The following is a 19,143-nucleotide window of genomic DNA, read 5'->3' as shown; positions in this document are numbered from 1 at the left end:
TTCCGCATCCTCTAAATCTGAGAGTCCTTCTCCAATTGATTCCCCTTCTCCAACTGTACTGTCTTCTTCAATGATCCTTTCTGTGTCTGCTTCCTCTGCCTGTTCCTCGTTAGATACAGGTGAGTTGCTTTCAGACATCTGCCTTGGTATGGCATTTATACACACTGGCATGTCTATTATGGTTCTAGTTTCATATTCTGGATGATAAGGCTCATCTGGGATAATCCAGCCTTTATCAACCCTTTTGTTTTCATCAAAATATGTAACATGTCTTATGCCAACAATGCCAGTTTTCAGATTCAAAATTCTATATCCTTTGTGTCCTGGAGCATAGCCAACTAAAATGCCCCTTTCTGTTGTGGAATCCAGCTTATGCCTTCTTTGCTTTGGTATATGAGCATATGCTGTACTTCCAAATGTTCTTATGTGTGACAGGTTTGGCTTCCTACCATGCCATGTCTCATGTGGTGTGCGCTCAGCGCCTTTAGTTGGCATTCTGTTTTGTAGGTACACTGCTGTGAGAATGGCTTCCCCCCATAGTCTTTTTGGGAGATTGCTATCTGACAGCATACATCTGGTCATTTCCACAAGTGACCTAAATTTTCTCTCTGCAACAGAATTTTGCTCTGGTGTATAAGCTACTGTTGTGATATGCTGAATGCCTTCTTGTTCTAGAAATGTGCGCATGCTTTGTGAAATGAACTCACCACCATTGTCAGTCTGAAGAACCTTTGGTTTTCTTTCAAATTTATTGCTCACCATGGCTACGTATTTCTTCAGCATGTCTGTGACTTGACTTTTTTCTTTCAGCAAATAGGCAACACAATATCTAGAGAAATCATCCAAGAATATTAGCACAAATCTGTTATTTCCCAATGATGGGATATTAAACGGTCCACATAAGTCACTGTGTATTAAGTCCAGCACTTTATTACTCCTATTTCCTGTGTATGCAGGAAATGAGGGTCTCACACCTTTTTGAGTAACACAGTCTATGCATTTCTCCATTTTACCAGCATCTGCACTTATCTGAATGCCGGTGGCCAGTTGCTTACTGTAAAGATCCTGGATCACCTTAGAATCACGATGTCCCAGGCGGCGGTGCCAGATTTCCAGACTACATTTACCATCATTCTTCCTTACTTGCGCCATATGTGAGGCTTCACCTGAAATGTTCAGCTTATAAACATCATTATGCATAAAAGCTTCAGCATACACTTCATCATTTTTAGAGATTGTGCACTTACTGTTTTCAAAATGAATCACAAATCCCTTCTTATCTAATGTAGATACACTAAGCATATTGCAAACTGCTTGGGGAATATACAAGACATCACTTACAGGAATTTCTTTAACTTCATTAGACACTTTGCATTTTAAGAATCCAATACCTTTTGCTTGGATCTTAGCAGTCCCTGCGTTTGCAGTTTTAAGAATACCTTCCTCTGGACACATTTCCTGAAAGAAATCTTTACAATTGGTTAAATGGCATGTGCTCCCCGAATCCAAAATCCAAGTACTTTCATTTGAATTATTATTTACCATAGTCAAAGATTTTTCTGCCATTAGAAAACCCTTGTGTTTATCTTTGTCCTTCATACATTTCCTGGTTTGAAAATTCTTTAGTTCCATTGGCTTAGGTGAGCTAGAGGGAGTGTTTTGTGTTTCCTTACACCATTTAGATACATGTCCCTCCTTTCCACATGAGTAGCAAATCAGCTTGCCCTTGGGTGGAGTTTTCCCATAGCTCCGCCTTCCTCTGTTCTTTGCCAAGAAATTTGTTTCATTTCTCTCTGACTTGCTTTGAGAACACATCTCCTCAGAATCATTTATTATGCATTCCTGCCTTAGTTTTGATGTTGCCTGTTCAAAAGATTGCCCTTCAATGGCCTCATTTACAGACCTAAAAACATCAAACTTCTTTGATAGTGAGGTAAAAAGAAATGCTCTTTTCAATGCATCACACATGGGAATTCCAGAAAGTTCTAACTTTTGAAATGAAGACATAAGATACATAATGTGATCATTACATTTACTTTTATCCCTTAATTTGGTTTCATTCAACTCTGCCAACCAAATTGGTTGCTGCTTTGCATATGTAGTTGCATACATAGTTCTCAGTTTATATAAAATGTCCTTTGGTGTATCTTTTCCCTCCACTAATATGGCTTGTTTCTCTGAGAGAGCTTCCAAAAACATGCACTTCACATAATAGTTTGCATTGTCCCATTCAGCCATATTTTCAGCTGTTCTGTCTTGGTCTAAGCATATATCTAATCTTTTTGCTCGAAGGAGACATATGAATCTTAGTTCCCACTGCTGATAATTAAACTCAGTTAATTTAGGCACCTTGAGAGAATAGAAAAATGGTGAATTTCTTCCCTCAGCCATTTTCTTAGCCTTCTGTCTGCTGTGTGGGGGGAGAGAGAGACAGACTGAATCTTTCCTTTAAAACTTAAGAGAAAAATGTGGCCTTTTTTTCTGCCTGGTAATATTTCTCTTCTTTTTCAATTCCTGGCCCCTGGGCCCATAACCCTTTTGTTGGATTATTTGTAGTAAATAATTAGCAGATTTTAGTACACACAGCTTCAGCTTTAGAAATGTTAATTTCTTTCTTCATCTCTCTCTCATTCACCCCTGAATAATTCACTGCTGAGTCACTTTAAAGTTGAAGTAACAAAACATCTGTTTACTCACAGTTTGTAGTTAGATTATAATCAGACAGGCTTATATATACATATTACTATACATTTGTATTATCAGCTCCTTCCATGTGCTTAGATGGTAATGGATGCTCACACCACCATAGATCCTCTCAGGTTAGGAGAGATCATGAGCTCCATGTGCTCCATGTGCTGCATCTGCTGTGTCTAACCCCCACAGGAAGTTACATAGCTGTGTGACCTCTCTAAGTAATTCACATCAGAGGTCACAGAGTAATCACAGAGAAATAATAGGTGACAGGCAATGCATGTAAAATACAATTACATTCCAACAATATTGATATACCACTTAAACTGATGCACAGACCAAAGCAGAGTACAATCATAAAATCCAAAAAAGATGGAAAAGTACACCAAATTGTAGCGATAATCACACGCATTACAATTCTATCATAAAGAAATCATACTGCAGTTCCATGATAATTGTAATAGCCAGAATTTATCTATCATTCATATCCTTCACTCTGTTAACTAACTCAGAGGCATTCCATGCCCGTATGCTGCTCACCAAATGCAAGGCTAAAGTAGTATGGCTTGTGGAAAGATTTAACACTGGTTCAGATCGAACCAAGAGTGGAAGAGCATTCCCTAACTTTGGTGCAAGGAAAAAGGCTGAATTCCTGGTGCATTCATAATGTGCCTTTCTAGCAGCTGGTAAGACTGGTCGATGCGAATCAAATGATTTAACAGGGTGTGATGGGGTATAAGGAATAATCAAACTAGAAAGATAACAGGGTTGGCCAGAATGATAAGCTTTATGAGCAAGATATAGAATTTTTAATCAAGTCTGATATTGAATAGACAGCCAATGCATTATCCTATAATAATTCTCAACACCAACGTTCTAATGTGGGACTGCCTGTGTCCGTGGCTCCTGGAGTTGCTGAGCTAGGCTCCGTAGCCAGGATGACATCACTAACAGCTGATTCTCAGGCAGGGGGAGGAGTGGCCTAGTGGTTAGGGTGGTGGACTTTGGTCCTGGGGAATGGAGAAACTGAGTTCAATTCCCACTTCAGGCACAGGCAGCTCCTTGTGACTCTGGGCAAGTCACTTACCCTCCATTGCCCTATGTAAGCCGCATTGAGCCTGGGAATCAGCTGTCAGTACGCCGCTGTGGCAGGGAGCGGCGCATCAAAAAACTACAAGCACGGCACCACAGAAACCCCCCCCCCCCCCCCCCGGCACATCAAATACCCCCCTCCCCCCACCTGAAGCACATCAACACCCCCCCCCCTCCGGCGAATCAAACCCCATCGCCAGCTGCAGATGCCAGTAGTAATGCTGTCCGGCCACTGCTGCTTCCCCTGTTGAACAGCAGCGGCCGCTACAAAAAGAAAAGAAGCAATAAATGTTTTTAAAACCCAGCCCAAATCATTCACAAATGCCCGAGTCTTACAATGCAGTCTCTGCAGCCGCTCCTTCTCTCGCCTCCACGTCACTGCCCCTGGAGTAAGACCCAGGAGGAGCGCAGTGATGCGACAGGCGAGAGGAGGAGCGGCTGCAGAGACTGCGTTGTAAGACTCGGGCATTTGCAAATGATTTGGGCTGGGTTTAAAAACATTTATTGTTTCTTTTCTTTTTGTAGCGGCTGCTGCTGCTCAACAGGGTAAACAGCAGCGGCCAGACACCGTTACCACTGGCAGCTGCGGGTGGCGAGGGGGTTTGATGCGCCGGGGAGGGGAGGGTCGTTGGGCATGGATGGCTGGAGGCGGGGCAGGGGAGAGGGAGGTGGGGAGGGGGTCCCTGCGAGAGGGGGGGGCTCTCACACTCACTCACTGTCTCTCACATACACTCTCTCTGACACACTCCATCTCTCTGTCACACACACACACAGACACTCTGTCTCTCACACAGTCTCTCTCACACAAACACACGCTCTCTCTCATTCTCTCTATGACACATACACTCCATCTCTCTCACACACTCCATCTCTCACACACTATCTCTCTCTCACAAACATACACACTCCGAGGAAAACCTTGCTAGCACCCGTTTCATTTGTGTCAGAAACGGGCCTTTTTTTACTAGTATTACCATATTTTAAGTTACTGTGGGAAATATGAGATGCAAAACAGTTATTGGAAAAAGACCCCCCCCTCTCCCCAAAAAAGAAAAAGTCCTGGCATTTCATATTTCCTAAAGTTCCCCATCACATACCTCCCTAAGTGCGCCTTCTCCTCCAAAGCCCTCCCATCCTCATCCTAGGGGTTGCTAACACCATTTTGAACCCTGCACCAGAAGGAGGATATGTATCTGCCAGGGAAGTAATGGGAGTAGGGGGGCAAACTAATGCCAAAGCCCTTTAAAATGCAGCCTGGAAGCATCAAGCTATGGATTAATAGCCCTATGCTTTCTGGCAGCAGGAATAATGCTGCTGGCAAAGTTTATCACAAGCACTGTTATTCATGTACTGTGAAAGTAATGAACTATTGAAGGTTAGTGATTCCTGTGGTGAATTAATTTTGCAGTAAACCTTAATAGCTACCCCCCCCCCCCTAAAACAGAAGTATTGCCCCAGAATCCTCATTGTGTGAAGGAGGATATTGCTAGATCTACTTTTAAGTGGTCTTCATTAGACATTAAATATTTGGGTGTGTAGTGGACCATTAGATAGAAATAGATATATATCCAAGTATTGAGACTAACATTGATAGAAATCAAAACTTGGTGCAGATCTTATCACCTAAGGATCAACTTTATTTCTTTCATAATAGGGAAGACTAGAAGCTATAAAAATGTTAAATATAAAAAATAAATTATGTACAGAGTATGTTTCTAATGTTTTCCAGATGGGACTCATTCTAATTTCAACTGAATTAGCCCTGGCTATTCAGTGCCAGGTCACGTGCAGACACTGGCACTAAATGTTCAGGGCTAATTAAGAAAACAGTGGCTGCCAGTGCTCCTGACCGATATTCAGCCAGAACCTATATAAGGCAGCAGCCCCAGCTGAATATTGACTAAGACCCACATACTATTTTAAACTGTCCTCAGCCTTTCAATTTGCCCCCCACCCCCTCCAGCTTACCTGCAATCATTAGTGGTCCAGCAGGGGGAAATCAAGACAGGACTGAAGCCCACTCATGGTAGCCTCTTGGTACTTGATTTACTATTCTGGTGTTAAAAAACATTTTCTATATTCCAGACCAAATAAGGTATTTAAAGAAAGTGTCCATTTCACTAGCTAATCCTGTACCTGTCTGAAGGATATAAAGGGGAGAAATACTACATTAAACCTATTTTGATTTGTTTCCTTCTTTACTGTAATTCTACTGCTTTATTGTCTGTGCCTCCTATTACTGTGGTCTAAAGAGGTTTTTTTGGGGGGGGGGGTATGACCTCAATTTTTTCTTTAATGCCAATTTTATTTTTATACGATTTATCCCAATTGAGCCTGCCATGAGTGGGAAAGCGCGGGGTACAAATGTAACAAAAAAAAATATCTTGATTTCTATAATAAATGTGATGCTTATAAATATTTCACAATTTTAATCTAAGTTTTTTTTAAATTTGCATTTATTTGACATCATGGGGAATGCTGGCTTCAGTTTGTAGATCCAGAAAACCCAGTATGGTTAAAATTGAAAAGGACAGTGTCGACCTTATCTTTCATGCCAACTCTGCTTCTTCCCCCAAAATTGCAAGTACAGTCTATTGTTTCTGTCACACGCAGAGGTCCCGAGTACTGTGTGCTAATGGATTTAGCATAGACTAATAAATTAGTGTGGACATAGAGCAGCTTTTAAACTATAATGAGGAGGGGAAGGGGGGAGTCAAGAGTTGCCCAGGCACACAGAGTTCAGTGTGGAGTATCCTTGAAGGACACTATGGAAACAGGACATTTAGGAAATCCCAATTGAGAGGTTTCAACAATGCTGAAAGTAAGCCAGGTGTGCTTAATGAGAGAACAGGATAAAGGATGCACATTATCCCTATTCAAGGTTGTTAAAACACAAGCAAACTGTGAAATATTGCTTAGGGAACTGGAAGACTGCGCGTCTAAATGGCAGATGAAATTTAATGTAGACAAATGTAAGGTGATGCACATTGGAAAAAAATAATCTGAATCATAGTTACCTGATGCTAGAGTCCACCTTGGGAAGTCAGCACTCAAGAAAAAGATCTGGGTGTCATTAGTACACTGAAATCTTTTTTTTTTTTTTTTTTTTACTTTAAATATTTTTATTTATTAGCATACACAGCAAACACATTCAAAGAGTGAATATAACCAAAAGCACAACCCGCTTATAACAGCCCACGCAGGGGCCTTCATTCACTTGTCCATCCCTCCCTAACCCCTACCCCCCCCCCCCCAACAACAAAACTGCTAGCAATATTACATACTACTACTACTATTTAACATTTCTAAAGCGCTACTAGGGTTACGCAGCGCTGTACAATTTAACATAAAAGGACAGTCCCTGCTCAAAGAGCTTACAATCTAAAGGACAAGTGAAAAGTCAGTTCGATAGGGGCAGTCAAATTGGGGCAGTCTGGATATCCAGAAGGTAAGAGTTAGGTGCCGAAGGCAGCATTGAAGAGGTGGGCTTTAAGCAAAGACTTGAAGATGGGCAGGGAGGGGGCTTGACGTAAGGGCTCAGGAAGGTTGTTCCAGACATAGGGTGAGGCGAGGCAGAATGGGCGGAGCCTGGAGTTGGCAGTGGTGGAGAAGGGTACTGAGAGGGATTTGTCCTGTGAACGGAGATTTTGGGTGGGAACATAAGGGGAGATGAGGGTAGAGAGGTAGTGAGGGGCAGCAGACTGAGTACATTTGTAGGTAAGAAGGAGAAGCTTGAACTGAATGCGGTATTGGATTTGAAGCCAGTGAAGTGACCTGAGAAGAGGGGTGATATGAGTATATCGGTTCTGGCGGAATATAAGACATGCAGCTGTTCTCCTCTGTTGCCATAGTCTCTCATGTCCTATTGCCTTCCAAACTTCCCTCTCTGTGTCTTATTCTCTCTTCTCATTTTGACCCTGCTCTGCACGCCCTTCTCTTTGCTGCTAGCCATCTTTATGATTTTGTTTTTTGTTCTGTTTTTTTTTCTCCTTTTGGGGGAGGGGTTGCTGAGTCTAGTGCAAAATAACCCCATTAAATTAAATTGGGGGGGGGGAGGGGGAGTAGAGTCTAATAGTACACCCATAGCAATGATAGTGAGGCTGAGGGGTCAGCACCGTCATATACAAGGCTCAGGTAAGGAGCAGAGAAAGTGCAAAATAGCTCCCCCAACATGTATCTCCTGCTGCCTTCTTGCAGGCTCTGTTGTTGACTCCTTCTCTTTGGCAAAAAATTAAGTCTGTGTAGCTTTGGTATTAAGCAGGCCTTCTATTTATGTATCCCTTCCTTGTGTTAGTGATTATCAGGAGTACACATCACAGGTTAATAAACCCCTTCTCTGTTGCTAGCAGTACACAACTTACTGCGCTCACAACCTTTCTGTTTTGCAGCTGGTGCAAGCCTAGTTCAAAATCACAGTTGGTACAGTAAATATCTTATTGAGAGCCTCCTGCCACTAGTATAATAATATGGTACAGTGTGATGCTATATTTTGGTTTTACATTGCAACATTTAAATGGTAGGGAGGTTTTATAGCTGCAGAGCGGAAGGTGAATTGCTTTTGACTACAGATGGTAGACAGGACACATAAGGCCACAGGAGGATGGTGGACATGGTGAGAGAAAAAATATCAAATGGAAAGAAGACACTGCATAAAACAGAAGACACTGGGACTAAAGCGAATAGATCAGACAACAAAGGTAGAAAAAAGTATTTTATTCAGAATTCATTAACTGGAATATGTCTGCTTTTGGAAATGTGCATCTGTGATATTTTGCATGTAAGTTTCAATTTTTCTGGTATTGCTGCATGCTGAGTCTGACTTCTTGAGGTAACTTTCCACTTCAGTATTTTGCCTTCATATTTTTTGCTTTCTCGTTCCTCATGTCTGTTGTGTCATGTGTTTTTCATGTGTGATCAAGGTGCACTATTCTGCTAGTGTGTAGTATTTGCAGCCCGTTTTGTTTTGCTTTTTTTTTTTCACGAGGTAGTGTATTGGTGTTTTAGAGCCTGGTGTAATTACAGTTCTGCCTTTTCAAGCATAAGGTTGTAGCTCATCCTGTCCTCGGAATTAGTGCTGTTATGGTTTAGTAAGGATATGTGTGTTTTTGCACAAGTTTGTGTATAGCATTTTGCAGTGGAGAGATTGTGGGATAATGTAATTATATTTAAAAATATCAATTTTTCCATTAAGTATGCATGTGGTTATACTGATGCAGGGCAGCTGTCGGGCAACTAAATCCATCAAGTGAATTCTAAGGCATTATTTTGTAGGATCCCAAGAGACACTACTCATACTTATATAGGCAGTGCATGCCCACCCATATTAGCTCTGGGCCCACCCAAAATCTCAGGTCTGGCTACGCCACTGGTACAGAGCAAACAGAAGAGGGGACAATGGACACCCCTGCCTAGTCCCACGCCCTATTGGGAAAAATTCTGTATATCCCCCATCAATCCTAATGCACGCCTTAGGCTGATCATATAAGGCAGCTAGCCATGCACAAAAGGTATCCCCCAAGCCCATTCACTGTAGCACAGCCCTCATGAAAGTCCAACAAACCCTATCAAAGGCCTTCTCCGCATCAATCGCCAACAAGACCATGTCAGCACCCCTCTTTTGAGCCTCCCAAATCAAATGCAGGGTACGCCTACCTGCCGCCTGGGGATAAATCCCGATTGATCCACGTGCACCAATTTCAAAAGTACCCTGACCAGCCTGTTAGCTATTACCTTAGCCACTATTTTAGCATCTACATTTAATAACAAAATGGGCCTATAAGATCCACACAGAGCCGGATCCTTCCCCGGTTTAGGTAGGACCACTACCCCCGCCTCCGACATAGACTCTGGAAGCTTATCCCCATCTAACACTCCATTACCCACTCTCACCAGCAAATCCCCCACTTCTCCCACAAAGCTTTTATAGAACCTGGCCGAATACCCATCCAGGCCCGAAGCTTTCCCATTAGGCAACCGCCTAATCACCCCCTGTATCTCTCCTAATCGAATAGGCTCCCATAGGCAAGCCCTCCCCCTCCCCCTCCCCTAACCGTTGTAATGGGATACGATCCAAATATTGAACCACATCCTCCTCCGAAATGCTCAGAGGTTCTATATAGCTCTTTGTAATATTTCAAAAAACATTCCCTAATATCCATGTCAGTATACTTCCATCTCCCCCCTTATTTTCTGTATATGGGAGGGCCCCTGTTGTGCTTTCAAATATCTAGCTAACAACGCACTGGATTTATTAGTAAACTCAAAATATTGTTGCTTGAGTCTAGTTCTCATAACTTCAACCGCCTCCTTCTGCTTCAAATCCTGTCTCACTTGTTTAAGTTCCTCCCAAAGCCTGGCACACGGGTTGCATTTATGCTGCTTTTCAATGTCCAGCAATCTCTGTCTCAACTCCAATGATCTTTGTCCCCTCTCCCTGCGAGCCCCCCATTTTATCAAGACCTCCATCACCACTACCTTCAGTGTATCCCATAGTGTACCATCTGACACCTCTCCTGTATCATTAAATTGCCTATTGTTGCAGGAATGGATGCATGAATTTGTGGTACTTCAGGAGTCAAACAGCACACCAGAATGAGAGAGAAATCTTCTTTATTTGCCAGCAAACAAAGTAGAACATCAGCATTAAGTCTCTTCTTCTCTTTCTCAGCTCTCTGTGTCTTTGTGGCTTCTGTCTCAGCTGCTTCTCTTCTTATGCTGTCTTCTCCTTCTTCTGTCTGTTCCTTCTGTCCTTCTTTCTGACGTAAGCTGCTTCTGCTCCCACTTAAATACAGTTCTATCTAGCCTAGCCTAGCCCCCCTTACTCTCCAATTGGTTAAGGAATAGATTGATTACCTTGCCTCAACCAATCAGCTCTATACAAATATCAGTTACATAGGTTCGATATTTCTCAAACTGACCTATGACCTGGGGGCCCCTCAAGCTAGACAATTGGGCTCCAGAACTCCTGCATGTTATTATGATTGATTTCTCATCTATAGCTTAACCTGGGTTCACTTAGAGGATAATGGATATTCTTACATTTATTATTCTCATATTCCTAGTACTAACTGCTAACTAAACTCTGGCATTCATTAAAGGGGTCAAGGGCCAGTCTTACTTAATGGCATAGCTTGTTATTACTTCCAGGACCATTCCTACATTTTACCTATAATTAATCAAGGAGAAGAGAGCTGACTAGTCCTGACCTCTTTTCACCTATCAGCTCCATACATCAAATCAGCCAGAACTATGGCTAAGTCAAACCATATGTTGATCTCTTCAACTACAGTTTTGCTTAGAAAGTCAGACAAAGAGTAATACAGAATTTAGAAAGACATTCTACACATTAACTACCAGAATAAAACATATTCTAAAATAAGCAGAATCAGTATTCCTTATAAGCCATATCTACATATTAAGAACTTCTAAAATCTAACTCATTTATATCTAGAATTATTTAGAATCTAACTAAACAGCATTTCAACCTAATCCTTTTAAATTGCCTGCAATATACCTTGTTCATAATAGGATACATATGTGTTTGCATTAGCAATCCATCAATCACAAGGGACAGAGTTTCATTTCTCACTGACCTTTCTAACCTTTAGCTCGGCAAGCTAGACTTTCAAAATAATCTGAACCATCTGGCATTCCTTCACTTTACTTGCAGAGTAAAAAATTGAACTTTTTAAACACCAGACTTTTAATATCATTTCTTTGTCCACTGCCTCACTATAGTCTTGAATAGTGTGTCTGTCCTCCCGCATAATCTCATCCCCCAACAAAGTCTCATTCAATCTCCAACTTCCCTTACAACCCCCTCCCCCTCTTCAGTTTAACCCACATTGGCGCATGATCTGCAACACTAATTGGTTCTATTTCTGCTGCCTCCACCCCATGCTAATCATTATGATATATCCAAATCCCATCTATTCTGGAGTAGGTCTGTGCTGCATGGGAGTAGAAAGTGTAATTCCTCTGTGTCCCATGTAAAAGCCTCCAACAATCAGTGGTATGCTGGAGCCGGCTCGCACGAGCCGGCCCCTTGTTAAATTTTATTGATTTTTACGAGCCGGTTGTTGGAGTCAGGCAGCAAGCACACAATTATCTGTTTTTTTTTTTCTCCTCCTCTCTCCCTCCTCCCCAAGCCCCCACCCTCCCATAGGCTCCCAGCATACCTCATCATGTCGTCCCTTAGGATTGTCATCTTCCCCCCCCCCCCCCCTCACCACTGCCTGACCAACCCGGAGCCTTTTCTCTGCTGGATCCCACCCACAGGCAGTTGCATCAGCGGGGCTGTACACTCACCGGCAAAGACAGGCTCCGGTGGATCAGGCAGCGTCTCGTGTTACCACTACAGCTGCAGGAACAAGTAATGTTTAAACAATGGCCAGAGGGAATGGAAGCTGAGAGGTAGGATTCACAGAGGAGCAACAGGAGGGAGATTATGCTGGGTTTGAATGAAGACAGCATGAAGTAAAAAAAAAAAAAAAGTTGAAGCTATTTAAGTTAGTCTGTTTCCCCTTCCCGTGCAGGCTGTCCTCGCCGTTAAACTGAAAACAAAATCAAGCAAACTTGAGCTGCTGCATGTAGGTTGTCGTTATTTATTGTTGGTAGCATTTTAATTCAATCTCTCTTATATTTTCAAACATGCCAGCTTTGGCAGCATACAGATGTACACAGAGGTCAGAGGAAGTATAGTAATGGAATAACTTAGTAATTTGTTATCAATCATATTCAGTGTTTCATTTAGAGGGGCTGGTTATAGGGACACCCTAGAATGTATTATATTTGTGCAGAGATCTTTTTTTCTCCTGGTAAAGGGCCATTAAAACAGATGTCATAAGGTTCAGGTTTCTATCTAACTATTTATTTAGTTAGTTAGTTACTTATTTATGACCCTGCAGAGATTTTTTTTCTCCTGGTAATGGGCTTCTAAAACAGGCATCATGTTATGGGAATCAGGTTCTCAATGTTCAGAGTTTGTCAATTTATTTACTTATTTATGGCATTTTATCCCACGTTAAACTTGAATTAGATTGGAACTTGGAAGCATTTAAAAATAAAAAAAAATTCCCAGGAGAGTAATGCGTGACCCCTCCCCCCCGGCTCTCTCCCTGGGTATAGCCAGCTCTGCAATTTGGGGGGGGGGGGCACAGAGGTGGACCAGGGAGAGAGCCTGTTGTTAAAAATTTACCAGCACACCACTGCCAACAATCCACCACCCCCAACCTTTGCATAAACCGCCTCAACGCCCCCCTCCCAGGCCTACTCTGCATCCCTCCACCCTTTGAGTGATCCAATCGCACATCCGGCACCAGATTGAAATCCACCCCCCCCCCCCCCATCACCTGTCCCCCCACAAATCCCATTAGATCCTCCTCCAGCTTATTAAAAAAATCCTTCCAATTCCCATTCAGTAAACATTCATCAATGTAATTTCTTTACCCTGCAACCACCCTCTAACCACTATGCAACGCCCTTCTTTATCTCGAAACACTTGTTTTGAAACAAACCCACAGTTATGTCGAATCAAAATACCCACCCCTCCCATCTTTAGGTACCACCCCCTCTCTATACTGCTTACGGTGTAACAAAATGTGTATCCCTCGGCCTCAAGTGTGTTTCTTGCAAAAATGTAATCCCCCACTGCAACCTACCCACCTCCTTAAATACCCTACTCCGTTTACCCCCTATTGTTTAATCCATTCACATTTCATGTTCCCAACGCCAAAAACTCCTTCCCCCAGCCTTCACCCCCCCCCACTCCCCTCCCCTGTGGACCCCACTATTCCCCCCCTCCATCCCCTGACCTGCCCAGCCGCAGATCAGCCATATCCAAGAGAGTGACTCACTTCACCAGGGCTTTACCCATACTTTCAACCATTATATCTCTTACTACCCACCTCCCCCCCTCTCAAAAGACCTTCCATGAAGCAGACCCTGCCCATCCCCTTTATCTCCAATCCCCCCCCTTAATTAACTCCCATCAGCCTATCATTCTCCCCATCCCTACTCAAATCACATCAATACCTCCCACCCTTCAGTCCATTCCACTTCCAGTCCTCTGTAAAAAGAGCCTGCCAGCCTCGAGTCCTCTCCAATCTGCTGGCAATCAATTCACTGGCCTCTTCCACTGTCAACTCCTGGATTACCACCCTCCGTCACTCCTTAACCATCTCTTGTTCCTCCGCTGAAACTGGAACCTCCCTGCATCCCAGTGCCCACAAGGCTAACCATGCTTCTTCTGGGGTTTGCACCTTGCGCAACTTGCCCTGCACAGTTAACCGCATGGCAAAGGGGAAAAGCCACCTATATCTTATCCCCTTAGATCTCATAAACGGGGTGACCGCTCTGAAGGACCTGCGCTTCTGCAAAGTTATCCAGGCCAAATCCTGAAACACTCTGATCTTGATTTCCCCCATTTGTTTCGCCTTGGCCAGTATCTTTTCTTTCGAAGGAAAATCCGCAAAACATACCACAATGTCCCTCGGATTAGAATCCCAACGTGGCCCCGCCACTCAATGCACCCTCTGGATATGGAAATCCTGCCTTGCACCTTCTCCTTCAGGATGTAGTATGTGCCCATACAGCTCTTGAATTACTACAGCGCAATTAGTAAAGATATCCAGTTCAGGGATCCCTTTGAAATGCAAATTATTCCTGCGGGACCTATTTTCCAGGTCCTCCTCCTTTTTGAAATCTGCTTTTAACTTCAACTACATCCTTAAGGATTTCCACATCCTCCTCAATTTCTCCAACCCTGGAGCCCTAGTCCCTCAGTTCTGCCCAGAAATGCCTCATGGCAACCTGGAAGTCCCTCCAGACCCCTGCAAATTCTGCATTTAGCTCCTTAAACCATTTCTCAATTTCTTTGCCTGCAGTTTCCTCCCCCACAGGAGCTCTCTCCACCACATACATCACTCCTTTGCGGGACATCGCCACCTCCCTCCCACCTGTGCTCTCCTCCAACTTTCTCTCCTTTACTGGTTGCACTTCCTCCAGTCTCCAGCACCTGTAACCTGCTTCCCCCTTTCTCCTGGCCGCTTTCCAAGGCCAGTTCCGCTCCCACGCTCCTCAGAGGCGCCACCATCTTGTCCATGCACCCCATTCCGCCTCCAACCTTTCACTCGGCTCCACCACTGCCATCTCCTTCCTGGGACTCCCGTCCTCCGGATTCCCCATCACCGCACTCCCCATGCTCCGCCTGAGCCTCCGCCATCTTCTCTCCGCTCCGGCCCCGCCACCTTCCTTCCCGGGGTAGCAGTAAATTTAAACGTTTCAAGCCCCTTTTGTGTGGGCATGATGTGGCCGTTTTCTGCTCACTTTTCCCCCCCTTGGCGCAGCTTTTCCAAAAGAGATATTCGCTCTTTTATTCTACACCCTGATGGAGCTTTGTCGTTCTTAAGGTGACATCACTTCCTCCTAGTATACTGAAATTGTATTCAATGTATGGCAGCAGCCAAAAAAACAAACAATGATAGAATTATTAAGAAAGGGATGGTGAATAAGACCAAAAATAGCATAATGCCTTTGTATTGCTCCATGGTGCATTGTGTTCAGTTCTGGTCACCATATCTCAAAAAAAAAAAATATATATATATATAGCAGAATTAGAAAAGGCTCAAAGAAGAGCAACAAATTATAAAAGGGGATGGAATTCCTCTCATAAAGAGGTTAGGGCACTTCAGCTTGGAAAAGAGACAGATGAGGGAAGATATGATCGAGGTCTACAAAATCCTGAGTGGTGTAGAACAAGTAGAAATAAATTGATTTTTTTTTACTCATTCCAAAAGTACAAAGACTAGGGGGCACTCAAGGAAATTACATGGAAATGTTTTAAAACAGCGGTTAGTGTATGTGGGTTTAAAATAAGGTTTGGACAAATTCCTGGAGGAAAATCCATAATCTGCTATTAAGAGACATGCGAAACAAGTGCCTGCCCTGCGATTTGTAGTATGGAATGTTGCCACAATTTGGGTTTCTGCCAGTGTGACCCTGGCATGGGTACTGTTTGGAAAACAGGATACTAGGCTAGATGGACCATCTGTGGTCTGCCCCAGTATGTAGGTATATAATAAACTAGACAGCATTTAGAACACACTAAATCCATTAGCGCACCTTAGTAAAAGGACCCCTAAGTGCATTGATGATAGGAAACATATTCAAATACTATGTGAGAATAAACAGAGACCTTACCATTAAGAATTCAGAACAATGAATTGAAAAATATGGCAAGACCAAGGAATTTCAATCCTAAGGCATATTTTGAGTTGGATAGGCCAAAATTAGTTCCAAGTTGAAAAATATAATTCACCTGATTCCCAGAACTACCAATGGATCCTGTTACAACACTGTATCCTTCATACAAACACAGGATTTCGCTACATTACCTGCCATTCTCTAGTTCTGCCAGTTAACACTGCAATCACAATTACCACAGCTGCTGAAACAAAACTTTACTGCCCCACAAAAATGGTAAAAAGCCTTATTCATGTGGGTTAAAAAAAAAAAAAAACAAAGTCCTTTGCTCCCTTCCCCTCCTCCTCCTTATAGGTTGCATGTTCCTATGCAATTCACATGGTCCTTCTACCACATCCTGTTTTGACCGACAAATCGATCTAGATCTAGCACTTGAAGGCCACAAACCTTTGCCCCAGGTTAGGGCCGTACAAGCAAAATGACTAAACAATTTATAATTTAAGTGAAAAATAAAAGCATTCCAATGATAGACTCAAAGGGAAAGGTAGGAGTGTGGGGGGGGGGGGGAAGGAAACGGGACGGATGGTTGATCAAAAAGGTGACAAATAGCTTATTGATCATTTATTATACCAGAGAAACCAATGCAAGAGAAAAACTTTAAATCCTTACAATCATAGCAATACAAGTGAGACCTGTCCCATTCATTTAACAGCTATTGCTGTATCTGGTGTTATATTTGGGGGAATGAACATGCCCAGAGCCTTTAAACAAGAAAAAACCCCAGGGGAGGGGGGGTATTCATGTTAGACTGGAAATAACTAAAGGGAAAATCAGAGATTACAAGCCAACATGGACTGATTTAAATTTATGATAATGGACTTCTTAAACAAGGTTTAAAAAAAAAAAAATCCATGTAATGACAAAGTTATTCAAAAGGTTCTTTTTTTGTGTGCATCCTGAAGGATTATTGAACACCAAACTGACAAGTTATAAAAGTTAGAAACCTTATAAGGGAAAGGAATGCCTTCACCCAACTGTTAGCGGCAAGACATTTGATTTCTCTTTCCACCTTAAGAGAAGTTGGAAAGAATTATTAAAAACAAAAGTGGCTGATGTGGTACATCCTCATGACAAAATAGCTGAAATTAATGGAACTGAATTAAACTTGGCATGAAGGAAAAACCTAGCAAAATGAGAAGTTGGAAGTAGGGGGTCCAGAGAAATAAGCTGCCCCCCACAAAAAAAATCTACACATTTATATGGGAGATCCAGCTTCTGTAGAACAGAAACTTAAAATATAGCAGTTAGAAAATAAAGGTAAGGCCCTTTAAAAGGTGGAATTTTCCCAGAACTGTACCCCACACCAAAAAACTACCTCAACCGCCCCATCGTGCCACAAACTACACCAATTGCAAATATTACCCCCTTCAAAACTACTCCACCCTTTACAACTTCCCATTGAGCAAGTGCTTCCCATCCTACAGAACACACACAGAGGTATATACACCCACCCAAACACATGCACAGAGAATGTGAATTCCTTATCCCTGCTTTATTTAATTCTGTGAAAACCATGTCAAAACAGCAATAAGTTTTATCATCATTTGCTATGTGTAGTACTAACATCTGCTGCCATAAGTAGAACCAGCTAAAACCATTGTCAAACTCTGCAACTAGTTTGTATTTACATAGTTTAGGGGTGCCTTGTGAAATTAATGTCCAGAAGGTAGAAGAATAAACCGGTTTACATACACCTCTGTCTACAATTCTCAAGTTTAACTTCCCTATTTTGAGCCTGCTCTGCTCCCATTGTAACTAGAAGCAGAGATTAGGTAGGATCCAGCCAATGGGAATAGAAGACTTGAAGGCAGCTCCAGAAAGGAGGAAGGGTAGAAGTTCCTGTATGGGGCAGTGGAAGGTCAAAAAAAATCTCAAAAAAAAAAAATCTAAAAAAGCCCCCATATTTTTATGGGAGCAGTTCCAATAGCAGTATGCATGTACTTCACACTAAAATATTGATCAAGTATCACTTTTGAACCTGCCTTATTTCCTCTTCCAGTCATTTACATGCAGAGGTTTTGAAAAGAATTCCATAAGCCATGCTCTGCCTACTTTCTGCACCTGTTTGAGGGGGGGGGGGGGGGGGGGGGAGGGGAAAAAAACATGAACTCTTTTACCACACTAGCAAAACCATTCATCTTTCTAAGGGCATGGAAAAGAGTTGGTAGAAATACAATACCCACACCCATGAAATAATGTTAATGAGCAGAAGTATATTGCTACCTCTGGAGGAGGAAACAGATTATATGCAAGGTATAGAACCAGCTGTGGGTGTTTCAGCACCTCCAATATGGAGCAAACTCTTGCAATAGGTTCAACCCCCCCCCCCCAAAAAAAAAAAAACCTCTTGGGTACTATGGTGCAAGGAACATTATGCAACTGTGTAAAGTTTACTAGACTGCATGACATCACCATACACTCTCTCAGTACTGCACTGTGTTCAAGATACAAGATAGGGTTAGGGTTTAGGGCTTAATACCACCCTCACTGTTCAGTGTGCCTAAAAATCAACACCATCACAGCTGAAATGATGGATTAGAACAGAACTCATTTTGTAATAGAACAGTAATCAAGTTCCTTCTGTGAAGCCAGAAAAGGGGGAGGGGAACCCCCCCACACACTACAAAAACTGTATGAGCTCAAATCTTGAAGTGCTCAATGTCTGCTCTAGTCACATGGCACTCAGGGATTTCAGCTTCTAGAAGAGCAATACTGCTTGCTGTATATATTAAGTTACTTGAAAAGCACATCACCACCCACTGTCAAAGCCATCATGTGTTATGCCACAATGGTTCTAAGTTGAGAACCTGAGGTTTTGTGTGTGTGGGGGGGGGGGGGTTAAAGTAATGCAGAGATTCTAAGATGAGTGGCTGCATGACCCATTTTCATTCCCCACCTCACTTCAATATGGGAGAGCAGAAAGAAAAATCAGCCTCTTGGCCTGCCAATGTACAGCAACAGTCACAACACTTGCCAGTTCTACTAGCCACTGCACTTTTTTTTTTTTTTTTTTTAAAGACAGTGGTAGGCTCTACTAGAGAGCTATGTACAGTAGGATGTTTGTTCCATTAGAAGACAGCAACGAGAGCAGCCACTGCA

Source organism: Microcaecilia unicolor, chromosome 4 (genome assembly GCF_901765095.1).
Source record: "Microcaecilia unicolor chromosome 4, aMicUni1.1, whole genome shotgun sequence".
NCBI lineage: Eukaryota > Metazoa > Chordata > Amphibia > Gymnophiona > Siphonopidae > Microcaecilia > Microcaecilia unicolor.
Note: the sequence above shows the minus strand (reverse complement) of the source record.